The sequence below is a fragment of the Fukomys damarensis genome, unplaced genomic scaffold (genome assembly GCF_012274545.1).
Source record: "Fukomys damarensis isolate Sample0158 unplaced genomic scaffold, DMR_v1.0_HiC HiC_scaffold_13, whole genome shotgun sequence".
Lineage (NCBI taxonomy): Eukaryota > Metazoa > Chordata > Mammalia > Rodentia > Bathyergidae > Fukomys > Fukomys damarensis.
Window position 1 is genome coordinate 34,056,646 of NW_022900925.1, and position 13,029 is coordinate 34,069,674.

The window sequence follows — 13,029 nt, forward strand, 5'->3', positions numbered from 1 at the left end:
AGGATGCCGGGCCGGTGTGTGTCGGGGTGTGTGTGTGTGTGTGTGTGTGTGTGTATGTGTGTGAGTGTGCGCGCTCCGAGTGTGTGTATTTGTGTATCGGCGGTCCCGCAGGTCCCGGATGTTGCGGACAGTATGAGGCGAGCGCAGGGGGACGGGGACCAGCAGCTGTCGCCGCCGCTCTCAGGTGAGTTGGGGGGCGGAGAGTCGAGGGCGGAGGATGTCCTGTCGGGGTTGGGGGCGCCTCTGTTGAGAGGTGACTGACCCCACTACCCCTCCGCACACGGTCTTCTCTGCCCCATTTCCTACACTCGGATAACGTGGCCGGCGAATGCCAGAACCTAGTCCACCGTCCCTTTTCCCTATCCCAAGCCTTCAGGAGACACAAACGCGCCCCCTGCCTCCAGCCCCCCCATCACCGCCCAGCCCCATCCCCCTTGCCAAATAGTGAGCTGTCGCCTGCGGCGAGATGGGTGACTGCGCATGCCCGAGTGTGAACGCGCTCGGGGTGCCTGCTCGGTGCCCTCCGGGCGCATGCGCATCGCGGTGTTGCAGGGACCTGCGGGATAAAAAGCTCCCTGACTGTGCGCCGACTTCTTCCCAGGCAGCGGGCTAGACTTGCTCCGTAGCAGTAAGCTTGTAGTTCCTGTCCGAGAGGGAGAATTTAAATTATGCGAGGGCCTTAAGGACAAAGCGCTAGTCGAGTCTGTTGCCCTAGAGACTCCCAGGCTACCAACTGCTCTCAGAGCCAAGGTGTCCCACGCTGACCCTTTTGCAACTGTCACTGCAACTTCTAGTTCTAGGATTACTTTTCCTTCCTCAACTCCCATCGTCATGCTGTACCTTTATTTATGTTTTATTTTGTTTTCACGCTCTACCTTTAGTACAGACTTCCCCGAGATTTAGGAGTACGTGCCCCAACCTATTTAATTATTATGGCGAGGGATTTTGATAGCCTTGCTAAGGGCGAAGGGTCATAGAAAAGAAACTAAGAAGGGAATTCCTTTCAGTAAAATTCTTTTTTTTTTTTTTTTCGGTTTTTTGCTATAGTTGAGACTGACCTGGAACTCACTATGGAGCCCAGGTTGGTCTCAAACTCAGCGATCCTCCTGCCTCAGCCTCCAGTGCTGGGATTACAGTCGTGCGCCACCATGCCCAGCTCAGTAGAATTCTTAATTGCTCTCACAGCACTGGATAAGGAAGGGATAGACAGCTCACAAATTTTAAGGCTTTAGGTCATAACCTAAATTAAGACGTTAAGATTTCAATCTGCCAGTGTTCCGATTTTCTTTGACCTATATGCCTGGATTTTGTCTTACTTCTTTAGTGCTTTCATTCCAGCTGTGCATTATGGATGCCTGTGACCGTCAAGTGGAAACAAAGGCAAACAACTGATGAGCAGTAACTTACCTGGTGGAGGTTTTAAATAATGAGAGTGATGTTTTTTGTTTTTTTTTACGTCAACAAATACCAAAGTAAATTTAAAATTCAATCATGCTGGGTGTGGTGGTGCACGCCTGTAATCCCAGCATATGGGAGGCTGAGGCAGGAGGATCGCTGTGAGTTCAAGACCAGCCTGGGCTACATGGTGAGTTCCAGGTCAGTCTCAACTACATAGTGAGACCCTGTCTCAAAAAACCAAAAAAAAAAAAAAAAAAAAGTTGAATCATATTCCAGCGATTTAGGAATTGGGTTTCAATTGGCAGATTACGCTTTGCTCCTTTACTTTGCTCCTGTTTTGCTGTTTTTGGGTGCTTGACTGTGTCTTACCTGTACCATCAGAAAGGAAAGATAAACTCTTATTAAGCAAAAACGTTTGCTAGATAGTGTTGAAATGAATAGCTGAATTCTTGTAGAGGATGCACAGAGAGGAAGGAGGGACATTTTCTGTGTTTTTCAGTCATCCTTGGCAACCTTATCTTCTAGTTAAACAACTGGCAGTGGGACATTTTAGCCTTATTTTATTTTTCCCTCTGCGTTCTTTCCTTGTCTACTTCCAAGGTGTTTTTCAGTTTTGTTTTGTTTCTAGCTGCCATTCTTAATCCTAACTGTGATGGTGAACCTTTTAGAGCTTTAATTGATGATAGCCGTATGCTGTGGCATACGTGCCATCGGTTTGCCTCCACAGCTTCAGGACCTCCTGTCTTAGGCCTTAAAATAAGTAAGCAAACAGACAGATACATAAATGTGTGTGTGTATTTTTCCCCCCGCTGGACTTTTAAATGGTTCAGCTGTCTTTTGTGGTATCTCTTGTTGCCGTGTTACAGGAGGAGCTAAAAGAAGCCCAGTGATTTTGGGTGCATGTATTGTCCTGTGTTGCTAGGAGAGAGCTGGAGACGTTTCCTTGTGTGAAGACTGAGGAGTAGACATTGGAACAACTTCACATTTCCAGTTGGTTTCTGTTTGGTAATTTGGTGACTTCTCCTTTTAGAGCAAGCTTTACAGTGACTGATTTGGTAATTGGTAATATTTCACGTTGCCTAATGTTCAGACTGGATCAAGGTTCTGGTAAAATCTAGACGTGAAACTATTATGGTAATGCACATCTATCTTCTCTGATCTAGGATACTTTGTTCTTATCTGGAAACGTTTCATCTACTCACATTCACAGAAGCCTCATTTAAAATCTTGATGGTACAAAGTCATGGAATACTTTCGGGGTTAAGATAATTATTGTTAATTCATATTGATGTAGAGCCTTGTTTTCAAAAATCACTCTTTAAAATGGGTACCACATATCCATACATATAAAACAAAATGCAAAAGATGCACAGTGAGGGAGTGCAGGTCTTCTGGCACCGTCCTTTCCTCCACCTCACGCCCTCCCTAAAGCAGCACCGTGTTTGTCCTTCCAGAGGGAGCCTGCAGCTTTAGATACAAAGCCTATATATTCTTTGGTATTTTTTTTTTCTGTTTGTTTTACACAAATAGTAGATACTATGCTTTTTCTTCTGCACTTTGCTTTTTCATTTATCTTGATTATTCCATATACTGTGTACAGCATCTCCACCTTTTTGAAAGATGGCAGGTATTGCATTGTGTAGTTGTACCATCAATTCAGCCAGCACTCCATCTCTCTTATTTATTGATTTTCAGGCAGGGTTTCACTATGTACTTCAGGCTGGTCTTGAAGTTACTGTGTAGCCCTGGTGGCCTCGGATCTGCAGTGATTCTCCTGCTTCAGCTTCTCAGAGTGCTGGAAATACAAACATGTGTTAGCACTCTTGGCTGTTTTACTTTATTTTGAATCAGAGTCTCACTAAATTTCCTAGGCTGGCTTTAAACTGTGATTCTCCTGACTCAACCTCCTGAGTGCAGGTGTGTGTTACTATTAGCAGCTGCTTTTTTAAAAAAATGTTTAAGTGAAAAAATTTAAACATATGTGAAGATAGAAAGGACAGTACAGTGGTGTCCTGCAACCATCACTTAGATTCAACAGTTGTTCATAGTCTATATTTGCTTTGTGTATATATGTACTATGTGTTTAGATATGTAATATATAAATTTTTATATTTCAAGTCATCACAACACTTCTCCCATAAACACTTTAGATGCATCTCCTTGAAGTCATCATTATTTAACTTAATTGTTGTTACAATACTTGTCATAATTAAGGCAATTAACAGTAACCCTAATATTATCCAGTATTCAGTTCATGGTCACCTTTTCTCAGTTGCCTTGAAGATGATACGTTTTAGCTGCGTGTAGTTTTTTTCTTCAAACATGTCTCTTTAGTCTTTTTAAAAAATCCCAATTTAGAAACCATGCAACATTGTTTTGTTTTGGTACCGGGGATCGAACTCGGGACTTTGCGCTTGTGAGGCAGGTGGTGGCACCACTGAGCTAAATCCCTGGCCCCAACATTGGCTTTTTTGAAGAGACCAGACTATTTGTGTTGTAGCATGTATCACTTCTGGAATTTTCTGGTTGTTTCCTCATAGTTTCATTTAATTTGCTCCTTTACCCCCCTGTGTTACATATAAATTGGAATTAAGATCTAAATTCTCTCCTCCCCCCTCCCCTCTCTCCCTCTCTTCTGGCAGGGTCTTGCTTTTAACACAGCTGGCCTTGCTCATTATGGAGCCCAGGCTGGCTGTGAACTCAGTGGGATCCTTCTGTCTCAGCCTTCTAAGTGCTGGGATTACAGGTGTGCGCCACCACACCTGACTTGATCTAAATTCTAAAGGTTTAGATTCTGATTTAAACAGTTTTGCTAACAAAACTACTCCTTGCTCCATCATACTAGGAGAAATATATCACAGCCCTTTCTCTACTAATGAAGCTGTTGGTTTGATCATGTGTTTTAGGTAACAAATACTTTTTACCTAGAGGCATTATTTTTCCCTTTGTAGTTAGCGATTTCAATAGTGCCACTCTGGCACTGTACCATTTATACTTTTCCAGCAACCTTTCAGCAAAGGATTATGGTCCTTGCCTGAATCAGTTAATTCACTAGTTGTTGCAAAATGATGATTTTCTAATTCTATAATTTGCATTAAAAAGTTGAGGGGCCGGGGATTTAGCTCAGCGGTTTGGTGGCCTGCTTTGCAAGCACAAGGACTTGAGTTCAATCCCCGGTACCAAAAAATAATGTTGAGGCTGCTGGGCATGGTGGCACATGTCTGTAATCCCAGCACTCAGGAGGCTGTGGCAGGAGGATCACTGTGAGTTTCAGGCCAGCCTGGGGTATGTAGTGAGTTCAAAGTCAGCGCAAACTGCATAGAGAGACCCTGTCTCAAAAAAAAAGTTCTTAATTCTTTCCCTTTAACACTTTTCTGAGAGGAGATGGTATAAAGGTCTTCTTTAATGCCAGTAAAGGAACTGTTTTTCTCTCCTTTAGTAGCGTCATGAACTGATGAATTTGAATTTATTGGGTTTTACCAGCAATAACAGGCAATCTTTGTGATGCACAAGATGTTCCATATTTGGCTGTGGGAACTCCTCAGCTCAGTGTATGTATGAATGCTTCTTCGCTTTCTGGCACAAGAAGTTCCTGGCTCGCTTTGTATTTTTCCTGTCCCAGATGTGGAGCCGTTGCTTTACTTTTATATATATCTCCCTTTTCAGTAAATTAGGTTGTTCATCTTCATTACGGAGCTTCTGGAATCAAATTCTAAAAGCTACAGCTGCCTTTATCTTGACCCAGTGGACCTAGTGTTTGACTCACTTCCGTGCCACTGGTGTTGCTGGTCTCTAGATCTTGAAACTCAAGTTTCTTTGTGGAACACAGGTACTGTATCTGCAGATAGTGTTGCTCTTCACTCCATCTTAACAGAGGGGTAGCTGTAGAAGAGATGGGGAATTTTTTTCCCTCATGAAGAAAATTCTGTTTTTTTCTGGAATGAAAAGTACACTGAATGAAATTAAGAGACTGAAATTGTGTACTTCTAAAGCTCTGTTGGGGATGTGGCATTTTTATTGTTATATAAAAACATCTTTGTGTGTATATGCGTCAGTATGTTTTTCTTCCCTTTTCCTCATTTACACGAATTTCTCAATACAGTTGGAGTGTTATGTAAGATTACACTGTAATAGCATATTTTTTTCATTATCACTAGATTTTCATCATAAAAAAGGAGGAAGACACATTATTGTTAATGAGGGGAAATTTTCAGCTAGGCCGTGATCTCTGATACCGAGTAACTTGGGGTTTGGAACAGTGATGACTCCTGTGAATTTCTGTCCTGTAGCGTGAACTCAGAAGTGTTGATGCTTCCGCGTTCCTGAAAACCCACCCCACGGACAAGGGTTAACACAAATGACTGATACAGTGGAACTGGATTCTACAGCTGCTTTCAGGGGCTGGACTAATTCCTGTCCTAGTAAAAATGTTAGACTCTTCCCTGTACAGTGATATTTTGACCGATCTTACTGATTCCAAGTTACATAAAGCCAGACAATAACAACATTCTGATTCTTACTGGAAATTCATGTTTTGTATTCTTTTTACAGTCTTGTCATATTTGTAGGGTTATTAGTGTCAACCTGGTTTTGTAACAGTACTGGTCCCATATTCTGATTGTGTATCTGGGGAAACACACCTCTTTCTTTTGTTTGTCTTCAGGCATGGCGAAATCACTCCAAAAGGCTATGCTGACACATTTTCTAATAAGATCTAGTAGCTTCTTTTGTTTTTATAAAGTTCCCATTACAGGGAAAAATTCTAAAGTACAACACTTTTTGTTGTTATTCTTGTTTTGTTTTGTTTTTGGTACCGGGGATCAAAGTTGGGACCTTGTGCTTGTAAGGAAGGTGGCAGGACCACTGAGCTAAATCCCCAGCCCTAAAGTACAAACTCTTTAGAAAATGCTGGGGCCATCACTCTTACAACCATAGCCACATTTTGATAGAACAGGCAAGGAGCTGCTCCTCAGCTGTGTATGGCAGAGCTGGTCCTGCAGCTGGGAGAGCTGAACGCAGGCCTCAGAGTGGGAAGGGAAATGTTCACATGGTACCTCTTGCCGACAGTGAAGACCTTTGCTCTTGGATAGTTCCAAGAAGTCGTTGGCATAAATCTTCTTGCATAGCAGGTACACTGGAGAAGTATTTGGCAGTTGTTTTCTGAAATTTCTCTGATTTCTTCTGTGTATCTAAGAAGAAAAATGTATGTGTAAAATTCATTTTAAATTGAGATTTGTATATTCTGTTATTTGACATTCAGAAACAGTCACGTAGAAGTTTTCTGTAAATTTTGGGGTTGTGTTGAGAGCTGAAAAAATATAAAAATGAAAAAACTAAGTTCTTCAGTGTAGAGCATCATTTATACTGCCTTAGGTTTTAAATTATAAAATACTTTATAAACATATAAAGAACAATATCACTTATATTCCTATCAGCTATAGCAAATCTTAACATTTTGTTATATTTGCTTTTAGATATTTTGATAAGTAAAACATAGAAACAGAGACCTTGGTGTGATCCTGCTCTCCTTCTCTCCCTCCTGAGAGGTAACTAACACCTGTACTGAACTTGGTGTTCAACATTTTCCAACTATGCTCTAATCCAATGTGCTCCATATAACCCTATATATAATTATTTAATATTTACGTTTAATATAGATTTTGAGATTTACTTAGGTTGATGCGTGTAACTTGTGTCTGTGTTAATTGTATTTTATTACATGAATAATAAGTGGCACCATTTGTGTATTTTGTGTTGTCATTTAAGATATTTAGCTTTATTCTTACTCATAAATTATAGCACATTATACCTGCTACTCCTTTGCTTTCTATCTCTAGGAATTTGACTAAGTGGGATCATACAATATTTGTCTTTTTTGTATGATTGATTGGCTTATTTCACTTAGTATAATATTCTAAAAATTCATGTTGTAGCATGTGCCAAAATTTCCTTCATTTTAAAGGCTGGATAATAGTTCGTTTTTTTGTGAGACAGGGTCTCACTATGTAGTTGAGACTGACCAGGAACTCACTATGTAGCCCAGGCTGGTCTCGAACTCACAGTGATCCTCCTGCCTCAGCCTCCCGAGTGCTGGAATTACAGGTGTGCACCACCACGCCCTGCTTTCTTTTTGTTTATCCATTCATCTGTTGATTAAAACTTGAGTTGTTTTCACCTTTTGGGTATTTTGAGTAATACTGCTGTGAACATGGGTGTGTAGAGTATGTTTTCAAGGCCTTGCTTTCACTTCCATTATAAACCCAGAATTGGAATTCTTACATCATACAGACTGCCCCCCCCTTTCATAATGCTGGGGTCAAACTGAAGGCCTCGCACATCTGAGCTACCTTCCCCAGTCCTGTTTATAATTGTTTGAGAGTCTTCCTTTCTGGTTTCCATAGTGACTGCAACATTTTACATTCCCTCTTTCCAACAGTACTGGAGATTCCAAGTTTTTCACATCTTCACCAACACTTAATTTTTTGTCATTGTTTTGTTTGTAGTAGCCATCCTAAAGAGTGTGTTTTGCTTTTTAACTTTACCTTTTATTGAATCTGAATTTAAAATTTAAACATAATTAAATTTATTATGTTTCCCTTTATGGTTTGTTTTTTGTCTCCTGGTAAAGGAAATCTCCTATACAGTGCTCTAGTAATAGTTATGTTTTATATTTTCTTCTAAAAGTTTTATAGTTTAGCTTTTCACATTTAGGTCTGTAATCCACCTGGGATTTGTTTTGATAGTTAATATGAAGTAGGAATCAAAACTTTTTTCCCCCAAGGATAACCCTGAAGTATGGATCTGATTTTCTTGTTCATTTTCTGTAAGGAAAACCTAATGGCCCAGCGTCATGTAATGAGTAGTTCATCTGTTCCATACAGCTTTGTATGTTTTCTTGTAGATGATGACTTTTATCTGTGTTTTCTCTATTCTGTACTGTTAGATTGTCTGTTTTTTGCTGCTACTATACTTCTTTAATCAGCAGAACTTTGCTGTAATTGTTCTTATCTAGAAAGGCAAGACTTGGTACCTTTTTCTGCTCATCAAGCTCCCTGAAAAACCTGGTCAAGTTGGTACCGTGTTAGTGAAGCCATTTGCTGTCAAAATGCATTCAATGGCTGTACATACAGTATCATGGTCTCCACAAGGAAAAAAAAGGCCTTCTTTATCTAGCTACTGATTACTTATTCTGAGTGAGCCTAAAATTTCCACTTAATTTTGAGTTTTGTCAGAGTGATGTTTAATGTGGAAGGGAGCCGTGCTATGAGTTGGTATCTTGAATAAAGACACCAGATAAAACAGATTTGGTAAAGGCATTGAGGTTCCATTTCCTTATAAGTTTTCTGGTTGTTGGGTATAAGGAAAAGCTGAACAACCAGCCTTCAGATAGGGCTGGAAGCAAAACTGTTTCAGGGACATCAGCAACAAGAGTTAATAGACTTGTGTGCTCTGCTGTAAATAAAGTTTAGACTCCAGGAGGATTAATTCAGATTCCTGAGGGAGATCTGCATTGGTCAGGCTAGGGCTTGATTTCCCCTGGGTCAGCTGTCTGCCCTAGCTTCAGCTCCAATTGTAGGTGGAGAAAGGTATACACAGCAGTTCTGGGAATGGCTGAAATCAGATACAGATAGATTTTCTTAAAGCAGTGGCTCTCAAACATATTGCTTTTAAGACTATACTTTTAAAAACTATTGAGTACCATAAAGAGCTTGGTTTATGTGGGCTACATAATGCTGTTTGTCAAATTAGAAATTAAAGCAAAACATTTTAAGAATATTCCTTTAAAAATAACACTAAACCCAGCTGGGGGTGGTGGCATATGCCTGTAATCCCTGGGGAGGCTGAGGTGGGATCCCTTCAAATTTAAAGCCAGCCTGGACTAAATAGTGAGTTCAAGGCCAACCTAGACTGCATAGCAAGAACCTGTCTCAAAAAAAAAAAAAACCAAACAAAAACAAAACAAAAAAAAACCCACCAAAGCAATAACCCTGTTACAGTTTATATCTGGATACCCCCAAAGCCTCTTGGTTTATATCGGGAGGTGATTGGATTTGGGGTGTGATACTCATAGCTCAAGGTGATTTGGGAGGGGAAGCCTGACTGGGAGAGGTGGGCCTCGGAGGGGTCTTCCTCTCTGGTGCTCCTCGCTTGATTGCTCTCTTCTACTACACTGCCTGCCACCCTGCTGGCCTTGGAGCCACCAAGGACAGAAACCTGTACAAACTGAGTCATAATAAACCTTTCCTCCTGAGAGGTATGGGCATTGGCTCTTGTGTCCCAGTGATGAGAAAGTAACTAAGGCATCATCTCATATTAACAATATATTTTTATGAAAAACGTTTTCCAAAAAATAGTGAGAAAGGGCCTATTTATTTTTACAGTTTTGTGAATTAGGTATCCAGCTTAACAGAAGCAGCTAGATTCTCATGTCTGTGTCAGATCCAACCTGATAAGATTGTTTTGATCAATGTATATGAAGAAGATATGGCTTCAAAGAATATGTCAAAGGTCTATGAAGAAAATATGATTTAAAAGATAATTGGACAAAGGAGAAGTACTTTATAGCCTTTTAAGAAATTGTGCTCGTTCTCTGATTGTACCAAAACTTGGTAAGTGGCAGTTTCCTGTGAGTTAAGGTACAGTGTGGACTCTGAAATTATGTTAATGTTAATGTTACACTGAAATCCGTGGGTCTGTCTCGTATTTGAATGGATCATTCATTTATTTTAGAGATGGAGTCTTGCTGTGTTGCCCAGGCTGGCTCCAGACTACTGGGTTCAAGTCACCCTCCTGTGTTAGCCTCCCTTGGGACTACAGTTCTCAAGGATCTTTTATCCATACATAATTTTATAGTATCAAGCACTGGTCATTTAGAAAGTGTTGGTTCATTTAGTTTATCAACCTTCCAAATTTTTAAACATTTCATAAGATTTAAAAATCCTTACATTGATTAATATCACCACCCATTTCCTTGAGAAAAGTTTGGCAGTACTCTGAAACTGTCAAGCAGCTACAAATTTTCCAAAATTATAAATTTCTTTCATTAAAAGCTTAGATTTTATCATTGGCAACAAATACTGTCAGTTGTTTTCCCTGACGTGACAGACTTACTCCATTTTTAAGAAAATGTCTATTAAATATTCATGTCTGAATAACCAGTTTGCCCTTTGTTCTAGGAAAAAGTAGTGTTCCCAGAAAAAAGTAGCTGGTTGAGCTGGCAGTGCAGTGCGTTTCCTCGAAACCATTGTGCTTGAGTATTCTGTGAAGTACTTTGTGCATAAATTTCATTACACAGAATATTTAAAAGCCCTATAGTCAAAAGTTCCCATTTAATAAAATGGTTTTTGTTGTTTCATCAAGAACATTTTCAGTGCATTTGACTTCTTTTTTTCTAGTCATCTTTGTGTGGTGGCAAAAGAATGACCAGTGCAGTTCGATGCATTATCTTGGTTTATGCTAAAGCACCAGCAGTTTTACCCATTGTTGTATTTGTACCATCAGAGCAAATGTCAACACATTCTTAGTATTACTGTGAAAATGGTTTTGCCTTTGGACCTTTGAAAGAAACCTCTGAGGATCTGTGGACCACACTTAGAACTGTAGTCTTAGGGGAGAATGTGGATGGATAAATAAACTTCTGCACTTGAAGTACAACGGCTGTTTCATGGTTTAATTTGCGATGCTGGGGATCGAACTCAGGACCTTATGCTGCAAGGCAGGCAGCAGCACCAATAAGCTAAATCCCCAGCTCGAGATATTTTATTTTTAGATTGATTTTTATTTGCTTATTGAAACAGAGTCTCACTTTGTAGTTCAGGCTGGCCCAGACTCACTCTGTGGCCCAGGCTGGCCTCAAATTCATGGCAGTCCTCCTGCCTCAGCCTCTCAAGTGCTGGGAACTACAGGTGTGTGCCACCTGGCTTGAATGAGGTGTTTTTTAAAAAGCATGAAATTTAAAAGTTTCTAGTAGAACAGAAATGTATCCTTAGGAATTAATGTTTCCAAATGTCAGAGTTTAGAGTCTTCAGATTTTTAGCCAGATAATATTTCAAGTACATAGGAATCCTAGTATAAACCATTTTAATAAAACTTATGGCTTTTGTGACACGCTTTAACATTTTTTTCAAGCAGGTTTATTTTTTGTTTGCTTTTTTGAGGAGGGGTCTTGTGTGTTACTCAGGCTTACATTGAATTCTTAGGCTGAAAAGTCTTCTTATATCAGCCTCCTGAGTGCCTGGGGCTAGAGGTGTGCTCCACCTCATCTGGCAGTTGAATATATTTTAAAAATTGCCTTTTGAGCTGTGTACAGTGGTGTATGCCTGTTATCCCAGCTTTTTGGGAGGCCAAAGCAGGATTCCAAGTTCCAGGATCCTGGTAAACTAAGCAAGACCTTGGGGCTTGGGGCTGGGGATGTTGCTCTGTGGTAAAATGCCCCTGAGTTCATTCTCCAGCACCTCAGCACCCAAATTGCATTGGGGAAAATTTGCTCTAAAAATTGCATTTGAGTAGGTACTGCCTTTCCAGGAAGGGAATAGAGGGAAAGCTGGCCTTCCCTTCCAGCTTTATACCCTTTGGTCATTAAAGGGTCTTGGGAAAGAGGAACAGCACCACCATCCCTGCATAATTTAAATGTGAGATGGAGCAGTGATATTAACTGACTTCATTTCAGCAAATATCTGCTGAGTGACTGAAAGCAAAAAGCACTGATGGTCAGGGAGGGCAATGTTCTGAAGTGAGCGGAATGTGAAACCAGTATAAATATTTGGTGTCTAGAAAAAGAGATGATATAATTGGGGAAGCTGAGGTTAGAGCGCTGTCTTTGCCGAAGTGGTAATTTTACTGGATTTTGAAGGTTGGAATTTTGGTTGGCAGAAAGGGAAAGGGAATTCAGACCCAAGGTGTGTCATGACCAACATTGTTAGGGTCAAGAATTGCCGTGTTTGTTAGGACAGTGTGAGTGTTGGAACCCCCGAACAGCGTGGTATCACAGAAGCAGAAGATGCATAGGGTATTGGGAGATAAGACTGGAAAGTCGGTCAACTCAGCATGCAAGGTTTTCTGTCTTTGCCAAGCACAGTGTCTTTAATAAAGTCGTGGAGAGATACTTAAAATTCTTTTTTTTTTCTTTTTTTTTTTTAGAATTCTTGATTGAAATAATGCAATCAGAGTGTGCTTTCAGAAATTTTATTTGCCCTCATTCATTGATTAATTCACTCATTGATTTTTTGTTTGTTTTTTGAAATGGTCTCACTGTGTAGTTGAGACTGACCTGGAACTCACTATGTATGTAGGCCAGGCTGGTCTCAAACTCACAGCGATCCTCCTGCCTCAGGTGTGTGCCACCACGCCTGGCTTATTGATTAATTTTTGAATAGGTACTGTGTGCTTTGTTCCAATGAGGCAAGGTATATTGTGGCCAACCAAACTGAAAATCTGTACTCAGAACTTGCAGTCTAGGAAGGGAGTCTCAACAAATATGCACAAATAACAAACTATAGATGTTGAGAAGGAAAGGCATGAAGTGCTGTTAGAATAATGGAGAGATTAGATTTCTTTGAGGAGCTAGGGGAGGCCTTGCTAAGTCACTGAATGTTGAGTACCTACTGTGCACCAGATGCTGTTTTTTTTCTT

At 40.4% G+C, this 13,029-nt stretch overlaps 1 protein-coding gene across 1 annotated transcript in view; it reads left to right on the forward strand.

Moving 5' to 3' along the window:
• The first annotated feature begins 32 nt into the window (after window positions 1-32).
• Window positions 33-13,029, forward strand: part of Spop (speckle type BTB/POZ protein) — a 71,437-nt gene continuing 58,440 nt past the window's right edge. The window contains exon 1 of the mRNA XM_010620129.3: window positions 33-184. The gene's annotated coding sequence lies outside the window, so the exon portion shown is untranslated. The remainder of the gene's footprint in view (window positions 185-13,029) is intronic.